At 40.8% G+C, this 26,663-nt stretch overlaps 1 protein-coding gene across 2 annotated transcripts in view; it reads right to left on the reverse strand.

The window, feature by feature from the left end:
* Positions 1–26,646, reverse strand: part of DAG1 (dystroglycan 1) — a 107,998-nt gene extending 81,352 nt beyond the window's left edge. The window contains exon 1 of one of the 2 annotated variants that reach the window (XM_077129311.1): positions 26,499–26,646. The gene's annotated coding sequence lies outside the window, so the exon portion shown is untranslated. Of the gene's footprint in view, positions 1–26,351; positions 26,468–26,498 lie in introns of those variants that run through there. The other variant, XM_077129310.1, reaches the window with a different exon arrangement.
* Between the last annotated feature and the right edge of the window lie 17 nt (positions 26,647–26,663).

A 26,663-nucleotide genomic window follows, 5' to 3' on the forward strand; every position in this document is an offset into this window, starting at 1 on the left:
CTCTTCCTAACAATGGGAGACAAGACTCCCAGGGACAAACCTGGCTCTGGCACCATGGAAACAGCAACACCTTCCTAACCAAAAGGGGGAAAAGAAATGTAACAAAACAAAGTGTCAGTGGCTTAGCAAGTTCACATGGAGTCAGAGAGGCTATTCTGAAGACTATTCTCATGCAAGCTTAAGCGAGATATTGCTACTTACCGTGGTTTGCCATACCCCAACTAACATCATTCCAGTTAACCCTAAAGAACACCTTGGGCTTTAAGTGAAACTCTACAAAAGTTTCATGTTCTAAGTTTACTTTCCTGAGACCTTTAATGTCCAGAGGGTTTCTAGGCCAGATAAATCCTGAAACCCAGAGGAGCCAGCATCCCAAGAATAACAACTGTTTCTATTCCGTTATTCTCTATTGTTGACACCCCTTTTCAAGTTAGAATGGGCATAGTCCAAAGACCCCTACGGACTGGGATTAGGATCAAAGGATAAGAAGTTAGAGAAGACAAGATTTAATAAGCAAGTATCACTGCTGAAACACTATAATATTTATTTTAGCTTCTAGTGTTTTTGAGCAGCTAGAGGAAAATGTGGAATGGCAACCCACACTATACTCTGAAATCTATTCTATAACTACTTGCTAAAATGTACTTTGGAAAACAGCCAAAATGGCCGTCAACAGATGAGTGGCTAAACAAACTGTGGTATATACATACAATGGATTATGCAACTGTAAGACACAATAAAGTTATGAAGTATATAACAACATGGATGGACCTTAAGGACATTATACTGAGTGAGATTAGCCAGAAACAAAAGGACAAATACTGTATGGTCTCATTGATATAAACTAACATTAGTGTATGAACTTGGAGAATTTCAGTTGGTAATAGAGGCCATCAGGAGATAGAAATATGGTAGTTATTGGGTAATTGGAGCTGAAGGGATAAAGATTGTGCAACAGGACTGATTGTAAAAATCCAGAAACGGATAGCACAATACTACCTAACTGTAATACAATAATGTTAGAACACTGAACGAAGCTGAGTGTGAGAATGATAGAGGGAGGAGGCCTGGGGACACAAATGAAATCAGAAGGAAAGATAAAGACAAAGACTGAGATGGTATAATCTAGGAATGCCTAGAGTGTATAATGATAATAACTAAATGTACAAATTTAAAAATGTTTTTGCATGAGGAAGAACAAAGGAATGTCAATACTGAGGGTGTTGAAAATAGATGGTAATTCATATTTTAAAACTTTAACTTATGTTAGACTAAAGCAAAAAATGTTTGATACAAAATCTATATTTTGACTAGTGCATTTCCTAATATAGCTTATGTGGACAGCTTAACTGAACACCACAGTACTTAGAACTTTGAGAAAGGAATGAGATTTTGTAGGTTTGTCCAGAGTGATGCCCCGATAAATCCCAGAGTGATTTGAACAGTGAATAAAAAAGAATTCGCAAAGTCCCCTTGGGGGAATGGTGAGAAAAGGGGAAAATTCAGCTTCCCCAAGTGGGTAATTCTTGATATTCTCACAAGCAGTGGGGACAACTAAGGCAATAGGCTGAGCCCCCAACCTTGGGGTTTGTTCATATGAAACTTATTCATGCAAAGGATAGGCTAAGCCTACTTAAAATTAGGCCTAAGAGAACCTCTTCTGTGGCTCAGATGTGGCCTCTCTCTCTCTCTCAGCCAACATGTCAAGCAAACTCAGCGCTCTCCCCCTCTCTCCATAGGACATGACTCCCAGGGGTGTGGACCTTCCTGGCAACATGGGACAGAAATCCTAGAATGAACCAGGACTTAGCATCAAAGGATTGAGAAAACCTTCTCGACCAAAAGGGGGAAGAGCGAAATGAGACAAAATAAAGTGTCAATGGCTGAGGGATTCCAAACAGAGTCAAGAGGTTATCCTGGAGGTTATTCTTACACATTAAATAGATATCACCTGTTTAGTTAAGGTGTAATGGAGAAGCCTGAAAATGTAGAGCTGTCTTCCAGAAGCCATATTTCTTAAAGATGACTGTATAATGATAATAGCTTTCGTAATGTGACTGTGTGATTGTGAAAACCTTGTGTCTGATGCTTCTTTTATCTACCTTATGGACAGATGAGTAAAATCTGTCCAAAATTATTTATTTTTAATAAATAAATAATAGGAGGAACAAATGTTAAAGTAAATTTAGTAGACTGAAATGCTTGTGATTAATGAAAGGGAGGGGTAAGGGGTATGGTTTATATGAATTTTTTTTCTGTTTTCTTTTTATTTCTTTTTCTGAATTGATGCAAATATTCTAAGAAATGATCATGATGATGAATATACAACTATGTGATGAAAAAAGGAATGTTCATATTGTATGTTGATTGGTTTTATTAATAAAAATTTAAAAATAAGAATGAGAGCTTTTAATCCTGCATAGTTTAATGTAATACCTGGATATGTCCCAGAATATACTAAACAGATAATCAAAAAGTACTGGCAAAGTCCCTTGAGGGATGGGAGAAAAATTATGGGCTACTAAACTTTACCACTGGGGAAACCCTGGATACTGTGCCAAACATTATGGACAACTAAATCAATAGGCCAAGCCCTTGATCTTGAGGCTTGCTCTTGTGAAGCTTATGTACATAGCGGAGAAGCTTGGCCTACCTATAGGTATGCCTAAGAGCCACCTCTGTAGAACTTCTTTTGTTGCTCAGATGTGGCCTTTCTCTAAGCCCAACTCTGCAAGTGAAACCATTGTCCTTGCCCCTACATGGGACATGACATCCAGGGATGAAAGTAGCATGGGAGATGACTTCCAGGGATAAGCCTGGTCCTGACACTGTGGGATCAGCAATGCCATCCAAACAAGAAAGGAGAAAAAGTGTAATAAATAAGTTATCAGTGGCTGAGACAGTTCAGAGTTGATAGACTATACTGGAGGTTATTCTCAGGCATGCTTTAGACATTGATAACTATCATAACTTGCTAAACCCCAACCAAAATTATTCCTGCCAATCCTAAAGAACACCTAGGGCATTATATAAGATTCTACAGAGGTTCTATGCACTAGGGCAACTTTCGAGGAACCTACAACTTGGACAAGATAAGTCCTGAAATGCAGAAGGGCCAGTCTTTCCAGAACATTGAGTTCCATCCCCCTATTCTATACTGACAGCCCCTTCCAGTATGAAAAAGTTATAATAGGCATAGCCTAAATACCCCTAAAGAGTGGGAGAAAGATCAAAGGTGGTGATGGAGTTTTACACAGGTCAGGTTTAACAAATGAGTATGAATGCTGAACCATTAACTGATATTTCTCTTAGCCTCCAGCATCTAAGAGGAGCTAGAAATAAAAACCTAAAATTGTGGAAGTGTAACCCATACCAAACTCTGAAATCTGTTCTACAACTAATTGTTACAATGTACTTTGAAATTTATTGCTTTTCAATAAATTTAAAGAGGAGGAGTATAACAGAAAAGATAGGAGGAGTATAACAGAAAAGATAGGATTTAACAAATGAATATGAATGCTGAATCATTATATTGATATTTCTGTTGGTCTCCAGTGTCTTGAAGCAACTAGAAGAAAAAAACAAAAAATTGTGGAACTGTAACCCATACCAAACTTTAAAATTTGTTCTATAACTGTTTATTAAAATATACTTGGAAATTTATTGTTTTGTATAAATGTTATATTTCACAATTTTTAAAAGTTAAAAAAAAAATAGTAATGATCACCTGGGCAAAGATTAAACAAGTTGTTGCCTCGGTCCTACCCCAAAGACTCTGATGTCAAGATCTGGGGGCATGGATTCCAGCTGGTTGTAAACCCTGCTCTGGGACACAGCAGCTCTGACACAGAACAAAAGGCAGACAGTGTGGTTTAGGACCCAAACCACATGAAGGAAGGTATTCAAGGAACTGGGAACCAGTGCAGCTGACTTATGCTGTGCCAGGTGAATGTGTCACTAGCACTCACCAAGGGAGAACCATGACTAGGAGCACTAGAAACAGCAGGTAACACCTGCTCCACAGCCTCAAGGTACACCGCACCAGTACCTCAAAAGCCCTGACTGGGTGGGCCACGGTGGCTCAGTAGGCAAGAATGCTTGCCTGCCACACCAGAGGACCCAGGTTCGATTCCCAGTGCCTGCCCATGTTAAAAAAAAAAAAAAAAAAAAAGCCCTGACTAAGGGGCTGTGGGCATTGCCTCACAGAGCAGGGCTTTGGGTATCCGGCAGCCCAGAGAAAGGGTCCCTGGCGTCAACACTCAGGCATATCCTTTCTCTTTGGAAAGCAGCTCAGTGGTTATGATAACTTCCCTACCAAATAAGTAGAAACAAATTCCTTCTAAGGCAGGCAAGGCCTGTTTTTATCTTGTTTCTCAAGTCCATTTTATTCTGCTAACATCATGTGTTTATTTGCTCCACTTGGAACAAAAATCAAGAACTGGATACCCATGAAACTCTTTTATTCAGCTGCAAAATGATTAAGTAACTCAATACAAAATTAGATGATTTACAAGATTTTCAGCAAATAAAAATATGTCCCACATAGATAAACCTATATCTTGGGTTCTAAACAGCTCTCCAATTAAAAGGTATCAGGGTTCTTTAAGGAAAAGACTAATGCCAAACTATGGCAGGGAGCATGGAATACCTTCTTGCACCAGAAAATCAGAAAGCACTCAAAATAATGATGGAGATGTGTCAAAAGAACACAGGAGCCAGCATGAAGGGTGGCTCTCACTGGCTAAACCTAGGACAATATAGGGCATCAAAATGAATAATAGCAGGAATGGGCTATATCATACTGTATAAATTATCAATAGTAACTAATATAAACAAATGAATAAATAAATGGGTGATGCAGGAAAGCTCTTCCTTATAGTAAAATCACAGCTAATGAAGAAGGAATGATGGATTTAAAAAATCATCACTGTATGCCAACACTACAGAGTGAAAATCTGATGAGGAACAGGCATTCACATAATCTCAAAATATCCCCCCTATAAATTATTAATTACAAAGGGAAAAAAAAGCAGCTTTAAAAAAGAGAGAACTGCCAGGCAACTCCTGAACCAAAGCTACTCAGCATCTTGAGGCTCCTCATATAGGTCTACAGGCATTATTGGAACAACTGAGGAAATGCAAATATGAGTTGTGGATTGGAGAACATGTATTATATTAATGTTAAAAATTCTCTGATTTTAGGAGGTGCAAGGGTAATTCATTGGTGGAAATGCAAATATGAATTGTGGATTGGAGAACATGTATTATATTAATGTTAAAAATTCTCTGATTTTAGGAGGTGCAAGGGTAGTTCAGTGGTGGAATTCTCACCTGCCATGAGGAAGAGTCGGTTTTGATTCCCAGCCCATGTACTCCCCATCCCCACCCGGCACCCCCTCAAAAAAAAAAATCAACAAATGGTGCTGCAGTAACAGGATGGTCACATGGAAAAAGAATGAAATGTGACCCCTACCATACAGCATACAAAAAAACTCTGATTTTGATAGCTATGCTGTGGTTATGCAAGAGAATGTTCTTACTCTTAGGAAATACACAATTAAGTATTTAAGAGTAAAGGGCATGATGTCTGCCAATTACCCACAGATGGTTCAAGAACAAAAACAAAGAGGCAAGAGAACGCAAAACAGCAAAACAAACAAGGCAAAATGTAAACAAATGGTGAAATAGATAAAGATCATTTGGGAGTTCCTTGTACTACTCTTGCAATTTTTCTGTAAATTTGAAATTATATCAAAATTTAAAAGTTACAAAAATATGTGCCACATGAAATGGAAAAATAAATAAATAAGTGGTAAAGGGAAGGAATGTGGGGCATGGTCTGCTCCCCTCTCAGGACCTCAGTTCCTCCCTGGTAAAGCAGGAACATTTATCAACAGTTGGGAAGCAAAGTCAGCAGATAAACTTCATAAACTGTGATGGCCTGTGTAATCCTAATCCCCCACTTACCTCAACCACCCCAGTACTTTGTCCATTAGGGCTCCAGGTTCTAGACACCAACCCCCAAACTGCACGATCTGAAATACATACCCCATCAGTCCTCTGGGTCATCAAGTTTCTGAGGGAAAATGAGGATATTTTAAAAGCACTTTCCTCCAGAGTATACTACAAACTACGAAAATATTTTGTTTGTTTTAAAAACAACTTGGGGGCAGGCCACGGTGGCTCAGCCAGCAGTCTTGCCTGCCATGCAGGAGACACGGGTTCAATTGCTGGTGCCTGCCCATATTAGAAAAAAAAAAATTTGAGTTATAATGAAAGAAAATATCACACTGGGGCCTAAAATTACTACACTGGGCTATGTTTTCTCAGAGTTAAAAATAGTTTCTTCTTCCCTTTCCTGGAGCTTTCCCACCTGCAGGAAAAAAAAAATAGATCAGACTATCACTGAGTTCAGAAGTCCCAGAGATTTATAAATACAAGATCTGGGAGGGCTGCCTCCAGGGCTTCCCAGTATCAGATTTCCCACTATGGGTTTATGGATTCCCAATCATGACTCAGAAGATGCAGAGAAGCTTCACAAGGATGCTATCAGCTGTCTGGTTGTCTTCTTTCGGTAATAATCCATAGAGTTTTTTTAAAAAGTTCAAACAATACACTAGGGCACTAGGGCACAAGTGAAAAGCAGACGTCTACTTCCCAGGCCCTGTATGAGCTGGCTCTGTTTCTTGAGTAGCTCTCCACAAATGGCACTTTAAAAACACCTCTAAACACATGGACATATATATTCGTTTTTATTTATTTTTAAAGCTCTAATGGAATCACATGCTCCATGTTCTTATTTTTTTTAACTTACAAGAAGTAAGCTTCCTCAGCCCAGTAGGTGGATGGGCTTCCTCACTCACCCACCCACAGCTCTGCTGTGTATGGCACGTAAGTATCCCTTGTGCTTTGTTCTCACAGATGTTCTTGCATACTCACCATTGAATTCTTCTGGGAAAGATAATGGCAAACAACTCTTCAATTTACACTCTCACCTAAGGATATGGGTGATTTTTTTCCTTAGTATCAGTAACATCAAGTGTTTATCAAGCTCTTTTGTTAACATGAGATGGAAGGAGTGCAGGGCAGACTGAAACAGCACATGAGATAGCAGTTTGCCCCCTGGGACTGCTTGATTAATAGGCATGGTTGGCAGCAGGCATCATAAATTCAAGCTGGGAATATCAGTACCTAATGGCCAGCCATCAAGAGAATATGTGAGCATTCAAACAAACAACTAATGAATCAAAACATGGTGCTGTGTTTTTCTAGTCAAACTTGTAAACCTCAGAGGATAATCTTGCTATCAAGAATTGATGGGCTAATTCAGCCAGGTAATAAGGTACTATGGTGCTCTTTGTTCCGTTGTCACTTCTCTCTGTGGTCTCCTCCAAGCCAGATCTCTGGATCAAGGCACCTCCTCGATCAACCTTGTAAGAACTCTGGGCTCAGGAGAACAGGAACACAGGTGTGAGTGATAACTACAAGACGGGGGAATTTCCAAATCTAAGTTTGTTGCCTATAGACCTCTGACTAAGGGGCAGGGTCTGAGATTCCAGATGACCCAGATGTGGCACCGTTCAGGTTCTTAGGGCACCAGGGAAAGAACCATTTGTTGTGACTTTGTGTAGCCATCTGGGAGAGACAGTCATGTGTCTAAGCACGGAGGAAGCACCCACTGGCTCACTTCTCATCTCTCTCTCAATCAGTCTACTGCTACACATGAACAATTAACCTAGTAAAAACACTATCATTCCCAAGTCCTACTCAACTCTGCACAGTGCTGGCACCTGCTGTAAAAGTTGCCTGGAAAAACCAGGTGACCTAGGAAACTCCACCAATGACAGGAGCAGAGAGCCACACTCCACCATGAGGACCACGATATGAACTCCCAGGGGAAAAACCATGATCACAGAAAAGGAGCATCAGGAGCATCAGGCACTTTAGCAGGTATTAAACTATATTTTTAAAGATACCCACTAAAAACTGACAGATAAAATGACAAGATGTCTGAGATTTGCTTCAAAACAATAGAGGCAGAGAAAATCTGGTGAAAGAGATGTACCTATCCACTGTTGATAGGGAAGCTGAGAGATGCAGTTTCTCTGGAGAGCAATACCGTGGTTCCGCAGGAGACTAGGGGAGACTTGCAACCCTTGTCGTTGAGTTTATACCTGGAGGAACTGAGAGTGGGGATGCAACCTGGAGGAACTGAGAGTGGGGATGCGATTAGACATTTTCACGCTGTTTTTATCATGGCAGTGTTTCTGATTTGCAATGGATGGAGGGAGGCTAAGGGTACAAAAACTGAGGAATAGAAAGGGAGAACTGCAGTCTTTACATATAATGGACTACTGAGAGCCTGTAAAATGGCATCAAGTTGTGAGGCATGCAACTAGGTGAATGAACCTTAAGAACAGTATGCTGAGTGAAATGTTAGAAACAAAAAGACAAATATTATCACGCCTCACTCATATGGACTAACTATAATATACAAACTTGGAGAAATGAAGTCAAGAGCATGGGTTATATCAGGTTGGGGCCTATTGTAAAGTTCTTAGATTGTACTCTCTTATAGCAGTCACATATATTTAGGAGTTGTAACCGTTATTTCTAAATTCTGAGATACTGAGTTATTTGTATATATAAGTAGGTCATTCCCTGAAACTTTGGGTAATTATGGGCACCTGAGACTCAGAGTTAGAGCACTGAGGCTATGAAAGTCGGCATTATCCCATTCAACAACTGTTAAAAAAAGCTGAAAAAGTGATCAGACTTCAATTAGAGATATGAATGAAGCTGATCTGGATAAGACTAAGATAAATCAGAATATGGGGTAAAGGATGGATACGGCCCATATTTTCAAACTTCAACTTCTGTGCAAGACCAAGGGGAGAGACGTTTATTTGCTGCAAAATTTATATTCTGAGTAGCACATTATCTAATTTAACTGGTATAGTTAGTTTACTTGAACACCATAATAACATGAAATCTTAAATAGGGCATGAGATCTTATTGGTTTCTACAGGTTAGTGTGATGCTCCGATACACCCCCGAATAATCTGGGCAGAGAATAAAAGTGTTTGCAAAGTCCCCTTGGGGTACTGGGGAGAAAGGAGGAAATACTAAGCTTCCCCATCTGGGGAATTCCTGATATACTTGCAAGCAGTGGGGACAACCAATTCAATATGCTGAGCCCTCAATCTTGGGGTTTGCTGCTATGAAATTTATTCCTGCAAAGGAGAGGCTGAGCCTACTGATTATTATGCCTAAGAAATCACCCCCAGAGAACTTCTGTTGCTCAGATGTGACCTTCTTCTCTAAACCAACTCGAAAGGAAGGTGAACTCACTGCCCTCCCCACCCACTATAGGAACATGACTCCCAGGGGTGTAAATTTCCCAGGCAATGTGGGACAGACCTCCCAGGGATGAGTCAGGACAAGGTATCATGGGATTGAGAAAGCCTTTTTGATCAAAAGTGGGAAGAGACAAATGAGACAAAATAGTTTCAGTGGCTGAGAGATTTTTAACAGAGTTCAGAGGTCGTAGCTCCTATGTGATCTATGGATTAGATATCTAATCCAAGGGTTGACAAACATTTTCTGTAGAGAGCCAGATGGTAAATATTTTAGGTTTTGCCAGATAGTTTCTGTCATCACACAATTCTGCAAATGTAGAGCTAAAGCAGCTGTAAATGACTGAGTGTGGCTGTGCTTTAATAAAACTTTATTTGTGGACACTGAAAAAAAAAAAACAGAGTTCAGAGGTTACCCTGGAGGTTATTCTTATGCATTACATAGATATCCCTTTTCAATTTATGGTGTATAGGAGTGCCTAGAGGGAAGTACCTGAAACTACTGAATTGTGTTCCAGTAGCCTTGATTCTTAAAGATGATTGTATAACTACATAGCTTTTACAATGTGACTGTGTGATTGTGAAAACCTTGTTTAATGTTCCTTTTATCCAGGGCATGGACAAATGAGTAAAAAATAAGGACAAAAAATAAATAAATAATAGGGGGGTATAAGGGGTAAAAAAAAAAACGGTAGATTGAAATAACTAGTGGTCAACAAGAGGAAAGAGTAAATTGTATGGGACGTATGAGTTTTTTACTTTTTCTTTCTTTTTCTGAAGTGATGCAAATGTTCTAAAAATGATCATGGTGATGAATACACAACTATGTGATGATATTGTGAGCCACTGATCGTATACTATGGATGGACTGTATGTGTGTAAAAATTTCTCAATAAAAATATTTTTAAAAAAACAAAAACAACATAGGGTGGGAATGGGATAGGACTGCCCAATGTTGATGGTTACTGAGGCCAGTGACAGGTACTTGGGGAATTATTGTACTATTCTGTCTTTGAGTGTGTTACAAATTCTCTGTAATGAAAGGTTCAAAAATAAAATACAATAGGCATATAAACAAAACTTATAATAATTAAAACATCAAACTCACTGGGCAGACCTTGTATTTATATACAAACAAGACGTAAAGAACTTCACAGCAGTATTATTCACATTAGCCAACAACTGGAAACAGCTCAAATGTTTGCCCACAGGAAAAGCAGTAAATTGTGGAATATTCTTACATGGAATGTCACAGAGCAATAAAAGAGAAAAAACTGCCATGCAAAACCACACAGACTATGTTCAACAAGAGAAAACAGATACCTCGGTATACACACATACTCTAGATTCCACTTATATAAAGATTAAGAGCAGCAAAACTAAGCTATGATGACAGAGGTCAGAAGACCCCCTTTGGGGTTGCCAAATGAGAAAGAGCATGATGGAAACTTCTGGAAATGTTCTGTATCTTGCTCTAAATTATATACACATACATAAAATATATATCAAGCTGTATATTTATAATTTATGCATTTTACTTCATGTGCATTATGCTTCAATTTTTTAAAAGAGTGACTTTAAAAAAAAAACCACTACTAAGTTATGAGGAAATACCATGAAACATTTCTATCTATATAAAAGTAAATTTTCAAAGCCTGATGAATAAAAAATCTCAGCCTCTGACCCAGGATAATTTGGGTCGGTGCCTGGGACCTGCCTGCCACCTGCTGACAACTGAGGTAAAGGCAGGGACTCCCTCTGATCTCCTTCACTTACGGCTGATCACAAACTCAAGAAAACATAGTCCTGACCTCACCAAATTCTGAATAATTCCATTTTTAAATATGGTGGTATCAGTCTCTCATACAAGAGATTCAGTCCTACCCTTACTGCCTAGAACCCACCACTGACAGTCCAACACCCACTCCAATGGGCAGCTCCTAAGCAGTGCCCAGCAGCCTCTTCACACAGCCCACACCTCTCTGACTGGAATTTCTGACATTCTCCTCCCTAAATGACAACCTTCAGGAAACTTGGGTTTAAATCAAGAAAACAAAACCTAGTCTAACCCCTTAGATCTAAGCAACTTGGTGTACAAAGAAAATACAAGTAAATCAGAATTTACTTGGCTTCAAAATTATAAGATTAAAATAAATGAAAATTTAAAATGTGTGAAATAATAAAACAAACAAACAAAAACACCACAGGGATATAAGTGTTCCAATACTGGGGCAATGGCCTGTTAATCCTACTGCATCAAGCAACAACTGCTGTCTCACACAAAGGCAACAGCTCTGGCCAGGGTTCCAGGGTAATTACAACAAAAGTAGAGGTCTTTACCAATGGATCGTCATGGTAATAGTCGATCAGGTGGGCACTGGCTCCATCTCTGAGATAAGCACCAAGTTTCCCTCATATTAGACACAGGCTAGTCTGTGTCAAATTTGGGGTGAGCTGGGGTGGGGTCTGTATGCAAGAACTGCCAGGATGAAGTGACAAGTTCCTGGGCCGGGAGCCTGTCCTCACACTAAAGCAAAACCCCCTGCCCCTCCCACAGATCCAAATCTTCAGCCACCAGGCAACATGGCAACAGCACCAGCAGCAAAGACACCTCCCTGCCCGGTAATGGAGGAAGGTCTCTCTATCTAGGGCTTAAGCATGGCAAGTGAGGCCATGTCTGCAGCTCAAGAGCCTTCCACTATTCACCCAGCCCACTCAGCCTGATAGCACAGGTAGGGAGAAAGATTATCTTCTAGCTGCTCTCTAAACCCCGTTCATTATCCCGTTTCCTTACAGCTGGGTCTATATTCTACATGAGGAAGCAGGAAAACCTTCTAAAAGAGCTTTCAAACACACAGCTTGTAAAACAGAATAATCATAAGACAGAGTTTAAGGTGACCATTTAAATCATTAGGACCAATCCCCTCATTTTAAAGATGGGGAAACTGAAGTTCTCTACAGATGGAACAGGATGAGAGCTCCTCTCCTAACCCTAAAACAACTTTATCCAATCAGAATACCCTATAAAAAAAGGGGGCAAAGAAGAGAAGAAAGCTGAAGACAGGATATGGGACGAATAATGAAAGACAGGGACAACAGACAGGAACATGGAGATTTAGGGAAAAGGGGCAACAAAACAAACAGTATAGCACGGAAGTTCTGAGAGGGAGACAGAGCTGTGAACCTGGTACTCCAGTCACCAGGCCAGGTGAGTTATCCGGGCTTCTTACTTTGCAACCCCTGCCACACTCACAATCACACTCAAACCGTGAAACTCATGGGGAGACTGGACTGAAAGACTGAGAGACTGGGCTGGGTCAGAAGAGATGCTCTGGGTATCTGCTATGAGCGAAGTACGAGAAAAGAGGAAGGCAGTGCTCACAAAGTCCTCGCTCTGATTCTTCATATCATCCTCCAAAATGGGCCTAACCACCCCATCACCACCCCTCACCATACTCCCTGCCCTTATGATACAGGAATCAGAGGTATACTGACTGTCCAAGGGCACTCAACTGAGGCAGATCCCTTGACCTCTCCAAACCACACTCCTTCTGAAAAACGCCAACTAAGAGGAAATAATCTTCACTTCTCCCCCTCCTGGTTGGGGCAGAAGCAGGGCCCACGACTGTCTTGTCCATTGTCAGATTCATCTCCAGGGGTAAGTATAGTGCCTAGAGCATGACAGTGACTCAGAAACCATGTGCTGAATGAAAGTGACTCAAAAAAACCAAGTGCTGAATAAACAAACAAATGGAAATCCAGTGCTGACAGGGTCTACCTACTGAATGCTAGCTTAGAGCCCCTCATAGTCCATAGACTAGCTTGTCTTGTAAGGCTGCTTTAAGAATCATCATTTAATCTTATACACTTCCTAGATCAAATTCCTCTTTTTTCTTTAACTTTAGCCAATTATAAATATAACGGGTTCATTAAGTGAGCTGATATGTATAAACCACTTAGAAAAGGATTTGGCACAGCATGAATACTCTAAAATGTGGAAAAGCAGCATATACACGATACAAAAAAAAAATCTTAATTTAGTCACCCATAATCTCTTATGGGTGTAATGTTCCTGGGCTTAAATATATACATGGAACACACGAGGATACAACCTACACAGGGAACTAGCAAAGGAACATGGACATCCACTGTGTATACCACTGGGTGTTCAGTTTTCTTCACCCAAGATCCAAATCTTAAGTTAAACTACCAAGGTCAATAATTCTTCCACAATAATGAGGAGTCTGGGCGTCAGTGTCTGCAATAACAACAGGATTTGCTTCCAGAAATGGGTTTCTTCTAAGATCCTAGTCAGTTCCTGTACAGTTGCCTCAGCTCCCTCAAATGCGTGTTCTGCATTGCCCCAAACCCCCTCCTGAAGTGGGAGCAGCCCTCTGGGCTCTGCTTCCCCTCTAGCCTGTCAGAGGACTTAGAATAAGCATTTAAGAGCTTTATTTTCAGCTCTCCTCATTTTCTTATCTGATAAAAGCCAAGGCTCTACATTCACTTGCCTCTAACACAAAGGTCAGAGAGTAAATGCCTCCATTATCTGGAAATCTCGTGAAGACTTCTCCATTGGAAACCCAGAGCTCAGCTCCCCAACAACACAGAATCATAAAATATGATGCCTTCATCACCTGGTGGTTGGAACCTAACTTTTATACTTAGGGCAATAATTCTCTACTCAGAAGTTGGGCATTGGGCAGAAAAGATGCTCTCGGTATCTGCTATGAGCAAAGCATGAGACAAGAGGAAGGGAGTGTTCTCAAAGTCCTCTCTCTGATTCCTCATATCATCCTCCAATATGGGCCTAACCACCCCATCACCACCCCTCACCATACTCCCTGCCCTTATGATACAGGAATCAGAGGTATACTGACTGTCCAAGGGTACTCAACTGAAGCAGATTCTTTGACCTCTCTGTACTCATGTTCCAGACACCCCAGAACTTAGCAACATGCTCAGTAATAGGTTTGTCACACGAGCAGGCAGGAAGCCCAAAACAGGTTTCTAGGGAGGATGCTGACTTTCAGAGTTAGGTTCACACACTCCTATTAACAGCAGCAGCAACAACAATAACAAAAAACCTTCAAGTTTGTGTTCTAACTAAAGAGTTTTAACTACAATTCAGTGGTAAAAACTGAATTACATGTTTCATGTACAGTATCTGCTGCTGTCCAGCACTCAACTAGGAGAAACTCACCAGACTCAAAGTCTTTCAAAACACTATTGGGAGAGATGTTTATGAGGTGCAAAATTTATATTTTGGGTAGTACATTATCTAATTTAACTGGTTTGGTCAATTTACTTGAACACCTTAATTACATGGAATGCTAAATAGGGCATGAGATCTTTTTGGTTTGTACAGGTTAGTGTGATGCCCTGATAAATTCCCGATTATTTGGGCAGAAAATAAAGTATTTGCAAAGTCCCCTTGGGGGACTAGGGAGAAAGGAGGAAACATTCAACTTCCCCATATGGGGAATTACCCCATATGGGGAATTCTCAGAGGCAGCAGAGACAACCAACTCAATAGGCTGAGTCCTCAATCTTAGAGCTCACCCCTCAGAAACTTACTCCTGCAAAGGAGAAGCCAAACCTACTGATAATTATGCCTAAGACTCACCCCTAGAGAACCTCTTTTGTTGCTCAGACGTAGCCTCTCTCTCTAAGCCAACTCAGAAGGTGAATTCACTGCCCTACCCCCCACTACATGGTACATGACTCCCAGGAGTGTAAATCTCCCTCACAACATAGGACCTGCCCAGGGATGAGTCAGGACCCAGCATCATGGGAATGAGAAAACCTTCTTGACCAAAATGGGGAATAGAGAAATGAGACAAAATAAAGTCTCAGTGCCTGAGAGATTTCAAACAGATTTCAGAGGTTATCCTGCAGGTTATTCTTATGCATTATATATATATAAATATACCTTTTCATATTATGGTGTATAGGAGTGGCTAGAGGGAAGTACCTGAAACCGCTGAACTGTGTTCCAATAGCCTTGATTCTTGAAGAAGACTATATAACTACAGAGCCTTTACAATGTAACAGTGTGATTGTGAAAACCTTGTGTCTGTTGCTCCTTTTATCCAGGGCATGGACAAATGAGAAAAAAATAAATAAATAATAGAAGGAGATAAAGTGTAAAAATTGGGAATATCGAAATACTGTGGGTAAATGAGAGGGGGGTAAGGTAATATTAAGACATTATGAGAAGGTCACGGTGGCTCAGCAGGCAGAGTTCTTGCCTGCCATGCCAGAGACGCGGGTTCGCTTCCTGGTGCCTGACTATGCAAAAAAACACTATGAGATATACAATTTCCAGGAAAAAAATTTATTATTTCTATTTTCTCCTTAAATATATTGCTATTAAAGAAATTAATAGGTTTCTTTAAAATAAATGATCCTTACATTTCTTATATAAATTCTTTTTGATCACGTGAATAAAATTCTTTAATTTTGAAACACACACACCTACTGGCCAAAAAGTCAAAGTTTCATATTATAAGTTACCTGGTCAGAAAGTCATAGGGGGAAAAAATAAGCGAATGTTTAACCCTTTAAAAATCAAGGGCTTTTTACAATAGGCATGCACTGCTGTTGATAACCCAAATAGAAACAAATGTTAAACATAAAAAGAAAATGAAGTACTCTCCAGTCACTCTCAAGTCACATGGCATCCTTGAAGGTCTATGCTCCTACTTCACTAGTAAGAAACTACTTAAAAACCTAAACAATGTTGTCTAGTTAACAGAGATCTTGATCCTCAAATTTTTATAGTCCCTTACTCATCTTAACTGGACCAGTGCCTCAAAGGACTACTCCATGCCTATGAGACATCATGTAACTCAAAACTCAGCAGACGAGTGAGCAGTCAAACTAGAGCTACTTTCCAGGAGGCAACAGTGAGCTCATTTCTAGTTTATGGTTTGTTTGTTTGTTTGTTTTTGTAAGATATTTGATGCACAAAAAAATAACTTATTATGTACATAATCATAAAAAAAATTAACTTATTATGTACATAATCATAAAACATAATAAAATGAACCCATCAGCTACTTAAGTTCTACTAAAGGCCAGACTCTTAATTTACACCAGAAAGAAAAAGGACACATTCAATAATAACAAGGAGCAATTATGGAGGGGGTTCATTACATCATACATCATTTCATTCTCAGCAAATTATGGAGAAAATTCTATGTCCCATTTTACTGAATTGGTGAAGTCAAAGGCCTTCCGTAAGGTCACACTAGGATGGGAGGATCCCAGGGGACTCAATAGCTCTGGAAGGTTTCTTCTTCAGGCCCAGATTTCTACCACTCAAGTGTTTTCCAACCCCATAATACCTGTGCCAAAAATCTTGCCCATCTTACCAAAAAGCACAGGTAGTGGGTAAATCTCATCTCTTGGGAAGCCATGACCCTAATACCACAGTACAATCAGGCCTTATCTGGAAAGAGAGCACTCCTTTAGAAAACACCACCATATTTTAACTAGTGCTGGCATACACAGTGTAATCTCATCATGGCAAATAGATTTATTCCTTTATTTTGTAAAAACAAAACACCACTCCAATCCTAAATGGAGAAAGAAACATATCACTAATTCAGCACAAGGATAAAACAGACTAGCTTTTCTCTTGTAATAAAAGGGGAGGGGAGGAAGGTGAGGGAATGATAAATACCCAGGACAATCCCAGCTGCTCCTTTCACACACTGCTTCCATGGAAGACAGGGAATAGTACATATTAGTGCATCATAGAAAGAATGAAGTTTTCCAAAGTCTTCCTATCTGGGCTTCAGCGGAGCAAATTCTCCAGCAGCTATCCACATACATAGCTCTCATACAGAAAAGCCCTTCACAAACTCCAGTGGGGACGGGGTGCCTGTTCAGGCCTCCTCAGTCTCCTCTCATCTCTCCTCCACTCCCAACTCACGAATCTAACCTCACAGACCTGGTGAAGTACATATCTGGCTGCCTACATAAAACCAACACTCATGCAAAAGAAAGGGCCAATGGAATCTCTTTTCCTTTCTTCAATTACTCACACATTTTTTTTTCTAGGGATTGGGAGAACTGTCTGATAATCAGGTAAGGCAGCTTAATCTCAGAAGACAGCACCCATACAGCTTGTTTTTAAAAAGCCAAAGACTTGCCCTACCTGCAGAATCATATTCTGGGATTTCACATCTTGCAATGGTTCTAAAGTTGACTGAAGTCAAAATAAATAAAGAAAATACAAATTTAAAGTTCAATTTCATTCATAACTAAATTAACTGTACACTTCCCAGTGGATCTGGAGGGAGTGCCCAGCTCCTGCGATTAGGTACTCACTCACCCTGGGAAGCAACAGGCCTGCCTCTCCAAATACGGCCTTCTATATGCTGCAAGAATTGTCACAAGCCTGAAAAGGAGTCCACACAAACATTAATGAACAGATGGCAAAACCATAGGGCAGACCAGGGGACAAGTATGAGCATCATCCCTTGTGTTCTAGTTTGCTAGCTGCCGGAATGCAACACACCAGAGATGGATTGGCTTTTAATAAAAGGGGATTTATTTTGTTGGTTCTTCAGAGGAAAGGCAGCTAACTTTCCACTGAGGCTCTTTTCTTACGTGGAAGGCACAGGATGGTCTCTGCTGGTCTTCTCTCCAGGCCCCTGGGTTCCAAGAACTTTCCCCGGGGTGACTTCTCCAAAGGCCTGGGCTGAGCTGCAAGTGCTGTGATGAGGAATGCTGAGCTGCTAAACTGTGCTACATTGCGTTCTCTCATTTAAGCACAAGCCAATTAAGTTAAACGTCACTCATTGCAGCAGACACGCCTCCTAGCCGACTGCGGATGTAATTAGCAACAGATGAGATTCACCTACCATTGGCTCATGTCCACAGCAACAGAACTAGGTGCTTTCACCTGGCCAAGTTGACAACTGAATCTAACTACCACACCTTGGAATACTCCTGAGCATCAGGGCAGCTGTGCGGAAAAGCAAGGGTCTGCTGTACTCCAGGCTCCTCACATCCAGTGACCATAGCAGGCCTGACACCGAAGCAGAGGGCCCTCCCATGGGCACACTCCACAATGGGTCTATTCTCCCTGGAAGCAAGAGGGGAGGCCAGGACATTACTTCACCCCCTCGCACGGAGGGAAAGGGCACAGGCAGCTGGGGGCCCAAAAGGCGTGCCTAGGAGAAAAGTAAAAACAGCTGCCTTCTTCTCCAGCTGCTAAAATCAAAAGAGGACCAATACACACAAGAAAAAGCAAAAATCAGAAGAAAGACCTGAGGGCCATCTGATTTACTCAGGTGGACTAGTCAGCCTGCCTAAGAACCTCTCTCCGGTCAGTAACGCCCAACTAGATAGATAAAAAAAAAAAAAAAAGCCCAGGGCTTTGAGGAGATTGGGACACCTGCCAGTTCAGGGCTGGTACTGTAGGCAAAAGAACCAACTTCTCCTACTAAGAATTTTCTTCCTTGCATCAAGGAATCCAGTCACTTTTTTTCTTTTTTTACTTTTATTACTGCATAATATAACATATATACAAAGCAAAGAAAGAAAAAAGCAGTAGTTTTCAAGGCACTCTTCAACAAGTAGCTACAGTACAGACCCCAGAGTTTGTCATAGGCTACCATACTATCATCTCAGATTTTTCCTTCTAGCTGCTCCAGAACACTGGAATCTAATCAATTTAAAAAGTGGAAAAAGCACACCTTCAGACTGACAAAAAAATAGTGTTTAAAGTATACTGCTGACCCTTCTAACAAAATATTATGAATTTTCCAGGTAAGCAGAAGCAAGTGCCAATAGCACAAACCGGGGCAGGAGAAAGTGAGACAGGATTCCTACTGTTATCTATGTGTGACTTTAATGAATTCTATTTTTAGATCTTTAATAAAGAGCTTCTCTTCTAGTCTCCTCCCACCAAATTTCTCCAATCAGGCAAATCAACCTTCCCAATAATGCTTAAAAGTCTAAAAATAAAAACAATTCTTCAGTCATACTTCACATAAGAGGTAAAGCAGAGTTCTCTTCTCTTTCTCATATACTCCACCCAGAATTCACCCCTGCTCAATGGGTACACATCTGACTAAACTCATCATAAAAAATCCAATAAACGACGCTCCCTGAATTCAGAGCTATTCCAGTGCAAAGCCCAGGCAGAAGTGTAGACAGGACATTTACAGTAATGAGAGACACACATTATATGGAATCATTCCGTAGTGAAGAAAACAGATGATATCCCAGGTTCTGACTAATAGCTAAATAAAAAGGAAATGCTATTCGGAGTTCCATTACTGACTACAATGATTTTCATATAAAAAACTGGCTACAGAAACAACCCAGCCCTGGAGAACAACTGAGCTAATTAAGAGGAGTTCATGACAGCCAAGGCAGAACTGGTTTACTTCTACCACAGACAGCCTTGGGAATCTAAGCAATCCCATACCATCCTCTGGGATGCCTGGTGAGAAATGCTCCCACGACAGCAGAGGCTAAATAGAGATGACCAGAACATTTGCAAAAATCAAACAGGAGAAACATTTTTCAATTCCATTACTGTTTCAATACCTGTAAAGCAATTATCAGAAAGGACTCTGTTAAGAGTTCTTGCTTGTAGATTTCCATACCCCATGTATAAAAACTCAACACCCATAAAAATGAAAAGCAAACACCAGTACAGGGAACCAAGCTGTCATTGTTTCCCTGAGTTTGATCTATTCTTCCAAGTATTTAACTACTCCTTGAGTTCCCCCAACTGGTATATTCTCTTATATTTAGGACATCCAAGGGCCGTGACTGCCTCATGGAGAATGAATCTATGGCTGTACAAGCCCACAATGGCTGGGAACACTGAGACTAGGTGTCAGTGTGGCTATAAAAATTGCAAATCAATGCATGCCACAGAAAAGGGACTGGGGAAAACATGCTTAGTCTTAAAAATAAAAATCAGTACAGCCATAAAAAGGAAGGAAGTTCTGATGCATGCTACAACATAGATGACCCCTGAAGACATCCTGCTGAATCAAATAAGCCAAACACAAAAGACAAATACCACTTATATGAAAGAAGCAGGATATGCAAATTCATAAAGTGAGTACAGGTTACCAGGGCCCAGCTGAGTGAGAGGCATGAGGAGTTAATGATTAATTGCTGTGGAATTTTCTCTCTAGGGCGATGGAAAAGTTTTAGTAATGATGATGATGAAGGCACAACTTTGTGAATGTAACTGACCCCCACTGAATTATATATTTGAAAAGAGATAAAAAGGGAAATTTTAAATTGTGTATAAGTCACTACAAAAAAAAAATACTATAAAACTGAGCACAAAAAGTGAACCCTAATATAAACAAAGGGCTAAAGTTAACAGCATAATTATAATAAGTTTCATTCATTGTAACAAAGGTACCACACTAATGCAAAATGTTAATAAAAAGGAAAACTGTGTATGAGAGTGAGGTATATGGGAATTCTAAACTTTGTGCATGATTTTTCTGTAAACCTACAAGTGCTCTAATAAAAATAAATAAGAAAATAAAAACCAATGCAAACCTGCCTTACTTGACTATAAGTATATATATATTTTATATATATATATATGTATATACATATATATATACTATAGATGTGCTCCTATAAAACTGTAAGCCAAATCTCAACTTTTATTTCGTCAAAAGATTTATACATAATATTATGTATAAATGATATGATAAGAAAGATTCTTAGTGATGAATATACAACTATGCAATGGAAAAAGAAAAAAAAAGAATGTTCATATAGTATGTTGATTGGTTTTAGGAATAAAAAGGAAAAAAGATCCTTAGAAAACTTGATGTACATAGATATTAATTGTAATATTACTTATTTAGTTTGTAAGCTGCCAGAATGCAATACATAAGAAATGAAATGGCTTTTAAAAAAGGAATTTATTAAGTTCCAAGTTTATGTCCTAAGGCTGTGAAAATGTCCAAATTAAAGCATCCAGAGAAAGCTATCTTAACTCCAAAGAAAGGGCCAATGAAGTCAGGATTTCTCTCTCAGCTAGAAGGCAACAGGTCTGCTAGCTTTCCCTCCTCATTTCATAAGTCTTCCCTGGGGGCATTTTCCTTAAGAATCTCCAAAGGTCTCTGGCTGTGTGGGCTCCATTGGCTCTAAGCTTCTTCCAAAATGGTTTCCTCTTAAAGGGTAAGTAAGCAATCCCACCTTGAATGGGTGGAGAAACAACTCCATGGAAACCACCTAATTAAAATTACCACCCACAATTGGGTGGGTCACATATCCATGGACACAATAAAAAAGATCCCACCCAGCAATACTGAATGAGGATTAAAGGATATGGCTTTTCTGGGGTACATAATAACTTCAAACTGGCACATGCACTATAACTAAAATAGGAAATAAACATCTAAGAACTGGAGACAGGCTAATGATAAGAAATGTTATATTTATAGAACAATGCTCATCCTATAATGCTAGGGAGGGAAAAGTAGGACAAAAATTACATCTAGCCTGACTTGTGAAAATGTAAAACAATGACACTCCTCACTAAATATTCCTTTGTTAGGAAAGTATAGCTCTTTTTCATAACAGTATTATATTTATTATAACATGTAATTATTATTTTAAAGAGTTAATAAACAAACATTTTTTAAATGTCAGAAAAAAATTAAATCTAAACTCTAACCTAAACTTCATAAAAGGGCCATCTCTAGAGGAGACCCATAAAACAGGGCATTATAGCTGCCTCTAGGAGGGGGCTGCAAGGAGAGGAGGAAGGAAGATTCCTTTCCTGTAAATAATCCTTTTCAACTTCTTAAATTTGTATCACACACTGGTATTTCTTATTCAAAGAAATAATAAAACTGGGGGACAAGGGATCTTTCCTTTCCACCTCCGTCTTCCACATTTCTTGTTTTAAATATATGTATTATTTGAGTCAGTCTTTTCTCCATTAAAAGTGTTTTAAAAGTCTGGGATTAATCTTTTTGCCAAGTATATAATCATTCTCTTCTTTCTTTTGCAGAAACATCTCTTTTCAGGCACCTTCACCTCACCTTCTAGTGCTAGACTGCTTTAAAAGCCTTACCTTCCTGGAGAGCAGGCCCTACAGGACAAAAAGCACCCAATATTGGTGAATGCCCACACCCAAAACAGAATTATGCCACAATGACCAACTCCAAAGAGAGTGGGGACTGCGACGCAGTGGGGACTGCGACTCAGCAATGCGTCAGTTTTTTTTTTTTGCCAATAGCCATTATCAAAAAAAAACAAAATGTTTTCTGTACAGAAGAGTTGACTGTCAATCTAAAACCAAAAATTACAACTGTGTCAGAGATATAAAATTAATCCCAATGTCTATATTTCAGACAGTCGTATTTTAAAAAACAACTAGTGGGCCACGGTGGCTCAGCAGGCAAGAATGCTTGCCTGCCATGCCAGACAACCAGGGTTCGATTCCCGGTGCCTGCCCATGTAAAAAAAAAAAAAAAAAAAGGAAAAAAAAACAACTAGTCCAAGAAGGTGTAACTGAGAAGCAAAACCTTAGCATTATTAAATGTACCCTTAAAACATTAAGCTTAAGACATTAAGTTACAATGTGATTTTTTTTATATTCAACTGATTTTTTCCACTAAAATCCAGCTTTTAAAATATAAATTAAGTCAACATACTATAAGAGTTTCATTCAGATTTACCAACATGGCACAGCTTCACAAACTCACAGACACTCTCAGTTTATGATTTTGTACCATTGTGTTCATCCATCATTCTACCCTGGATCTCAGCTAAGGCTGAGAAAATGCTTAGCTTTCAAATCTAAGGAACAGGAAAATAGGAAACCCTATTCATTAGGGCTAAATTAAGCCCTCTGGCTGGTATAATTTTGTAAACTACTCAAACTCTATTTATAGAAATTGCTATCTGAGCAATATTACAGACTAATCAGAATAAAGGGGGACCGTCAAAAGGCAAAGCAGGTTATGCAACTCCTAAGAAGACTGCTTTACTACCACTATGAATACAAAAGACTTCTGTGAAATGACAAAATTAATCACTGGTATATTCACAACTACCATCAGCTCACTCCAAGAGAAGTATCTCCAGGCCTGGAGAGGCTGTCAACACCAGAGAAGCAGAGAAATATAAGTGCTTAAGAAGCAACAATACAATAACACTGGCAGAGGCACAGAAATACACTTGAACATACAGTGGGGAGAAAATCCCCAACCAACATACAGAACACAGAAGAACAAACTACCTGATTTTATTCCCTTTCCCTTCTTACTCTCTAGTCCTCATCTGGGTATCCTTCCAAGTTCGTACCAGTGTTCCTTACTTTCCCTAATACTCTGGAAGCCTCCAGCCCCCAAGCAATCATGTGGCTCAAGTCTAAACAACTGCACAACAGAGACCCTGGATATGGAATCAAACCTCTTGAACTTGATAACTACACTCAGGTGGATACAGCAGTGAATATCCTTGTTCTTAGAAAATGTACATAGCAGTATTAAGTATTCAAGGAACAGGATGGATAGGGGGGTTATATTGCAGTTCTCTGCATGGGGTTTGTATTATTTTTGTAACTGTCCTGTAAATTTTAACATATTTCAAAATAAGTAGCTTAAAAAATTAAAATAATAATAATAATAAATAAAGCATTCCCATAAGCATTAGCAGTGGTGTACGTAGCGAAAGCACACAGAAGGCCCTTGACTGTGGCTAGAGATTCTGAAAAGCTGGAATTAACTGTGGGGTAAAGAATAGGACACGCTATCATCTGCCTCAACAAGGATGAACACTTTTACTCTGAAACACCTTAGCTGACAGAAAATGCAATGCCCCAAGTTCAAGTGAGAAATGAGGTTTTTAATAAAATCTCAGCCTCTCCTTTACTAAGCATCAGTAATCTCAGTCTATTAGATTAAGTGGCCTCAGGATCTCTTCAAACCCCACCATTTTCAATGTCTAACAGTCACCAGCAAAAGGTGGCAACCATGCCCATGAGAAGTGGTTAATTCTTGATCATGCTTGGTCTTCCAACCCACACATTCCTGAATGCAGAATCCTCCCCTGTCACAGGATGACATCCCCTCTGCTCTACTTTTTCAGCCTCTCGTCTCACATGGCTTCTCTACCTTCCTGTCTCTCTTCTGTTGGCTGATCTCACTGACAGAGGTCCTGACGTACACGCACGCACGCACATAAACACTATTTCCTACATGGCCACTAGCAAGATCTTTCATGACACTCCACCAATTAAGTTTTCCCAGGTACACCTTAAATATGAAGTTCAAATTCCTGAGCACACAAGCAAGGCTCAAGGCCCCCACCTGCCAAGCTGGAGGACTCACTAGTGCTATTTTTGGCACTTGTGTACATGTGGTTCCCTGTGTCCAGACCTCCCTGTCCCCCAGCTAATTCCTTCTGGCCCTGCAACTCATGGTTCAGGAATTCCCTTTTCTGCTCACACTCGGTTGGCAGACAGACACTGCCAATCATGGGTTCCCCAACTTCTGCTGTCCCCAAAGTGAGTTCTTTAAGGACAGAACCAGCCTCTTTCATCTGGGTCCCCAGGGCCTACTACAAAATCTGGCATATAGCAAAACCAAGTATTTGTTGAATAAATGTAAGCATTTTGCCAAATCAATTTTTCAGAAGATGGAGACTTGCTCTCTGCCTTTTTCAAGAGGCACCTAATAACACAAGCTTTCAAGTTCTGACCAGATGTTTATTGCCTATATACTACTACTTACTTTGGTCTTTACAGAGTATGTCGCAGACCTGGAACAGACTCCCACTACACATCCAACTACCTTCTCAAATCTGATTTCCCTAAAGAAAACAAAACACTCCTCACCCTCCTTTATGCATATCGGACCTGAGCTCCTCTTCCCTGGCTCCAAGGCAAAGAAAGTTCAATTCAATTTTTTTAGACTCAAACTATGGACTTTCATGCCTCCAAAAGGTGTTACTGTCAAATTCTTTTTAGAACAGGAACATTCCAAAGTTTATCACAATGTCGCTGGACACTAAGCATAAAACCACCAGATAAAATTACAATATCCCACCCACACTAGACTTTCCAAAACACCTGGAAGTTCATCCAACTCTTTATCTGTACTTCTGTCCTATAAACACCACACTCCCTGAGTGGAGTCTAGGTTCCATGCCAGGAATCACTTCTACTTGCTTATTTAAGGAAACAGCAGGCCAGACTCTTAAGTTAAAACTCTGTGCTATAAATGTGCTATCCCAGGCTCTAGCCTCTACCAAGGGAAAACTTCACCGTCACGATTAAAACTAATTTTGAAGTAACTCAATTTACTAACCTAAGGGCTCTTGCCTTTCAAGTTACAGAGAATAAAAGATGCATATTAAATCTTAAATTGAGTTTGCGAGAAATTAACTGGGAATTTATGGCAAAAGGATTCTGTCATGTGAAAGCATTTTCTCGAGGACATCCTCCAAATATACCAACGGATGAAGCCTGATCTTCCAAATATCAAGTGAAAAGGCAGCAGAAGCTGAAAGGAGAGGTGGAGAGGAACACAAGGGTCTGAGCACCTCAGGACGAGAAGGCTGCGCCCCTTCCCGCCTCTGGCTAGGGCTCGACGCCCCGTTTTCAGGATGAGGATCAGCTCGACCGCGACCCCGGTTTGGAACCCAGGAAGCGGCTCCAAGCCGCACACGCCCGTGGCCGACGCTCAGGCCTCGCGTTAATGGGAGCGCGGGCCAGGATGAGGCCTGGACCATCGTCGCGGCGCGCAGCCCCGACCAGGATACCCAGTGCCGCGAGCCATCGCCTGAGGGGCCGAGAGGAGGAGGGCGGCTCCGTCTCCAGGCCACGCCGCCGCCTCACCAGCAAGGACATCCGCGGCCGTGTCCCCGCCCCAGGCCGACCAGGGAGCAGTAGCAGGTGTTCCGTGGGAGGCCAGGCCGGCGGCGGGGAGGAGGGCCCGGAAGGCCAGACAGGCAGCAAGGGGTGGACAGCGCACTCACCGAGCGCCGGCGCGCGGACCGCGGCAGGTGCCCACTCCTCTCGGCCACAGAACGCCGCTGCCGCTCCCCGCGGACTCGGCGCGAAGCCGCAGCCGCCGAGCCCGAGGAGCGCGAGCGCCGCGCTGCAGCCTCTGCGCGAGCACGTACCGGGCGGTGAGAAGGCGCCGAGCGCGGAGGCGGGGCCCGCGCCCAGAGCCTAGCAACCGCCTGACACGCGAGTTCCACAGCCAATCCCGCAGCCAGCTCCGCGCGGCGCCGACAGACGGTCCGCGCGCCGCCTGCTTCTGCCTGCGTTGGTTGCCCCGCAGCGCG

The sequence above is a fragment of the Tamandua tetradactyla genome, chromosome 15 (genome assembly GCF_023851605.1).
Source record: "Tamandua tetradactyla isolate mTamTet1 chromosome 15, mTamTet1.pri, whole genome shotgun sequence".
NCBI lineage: Eukaryota > Metazoa > Chordata > Mammalia > Pilosa > Myrmecophagidae > Tamandua > Tamandua tetradactyla.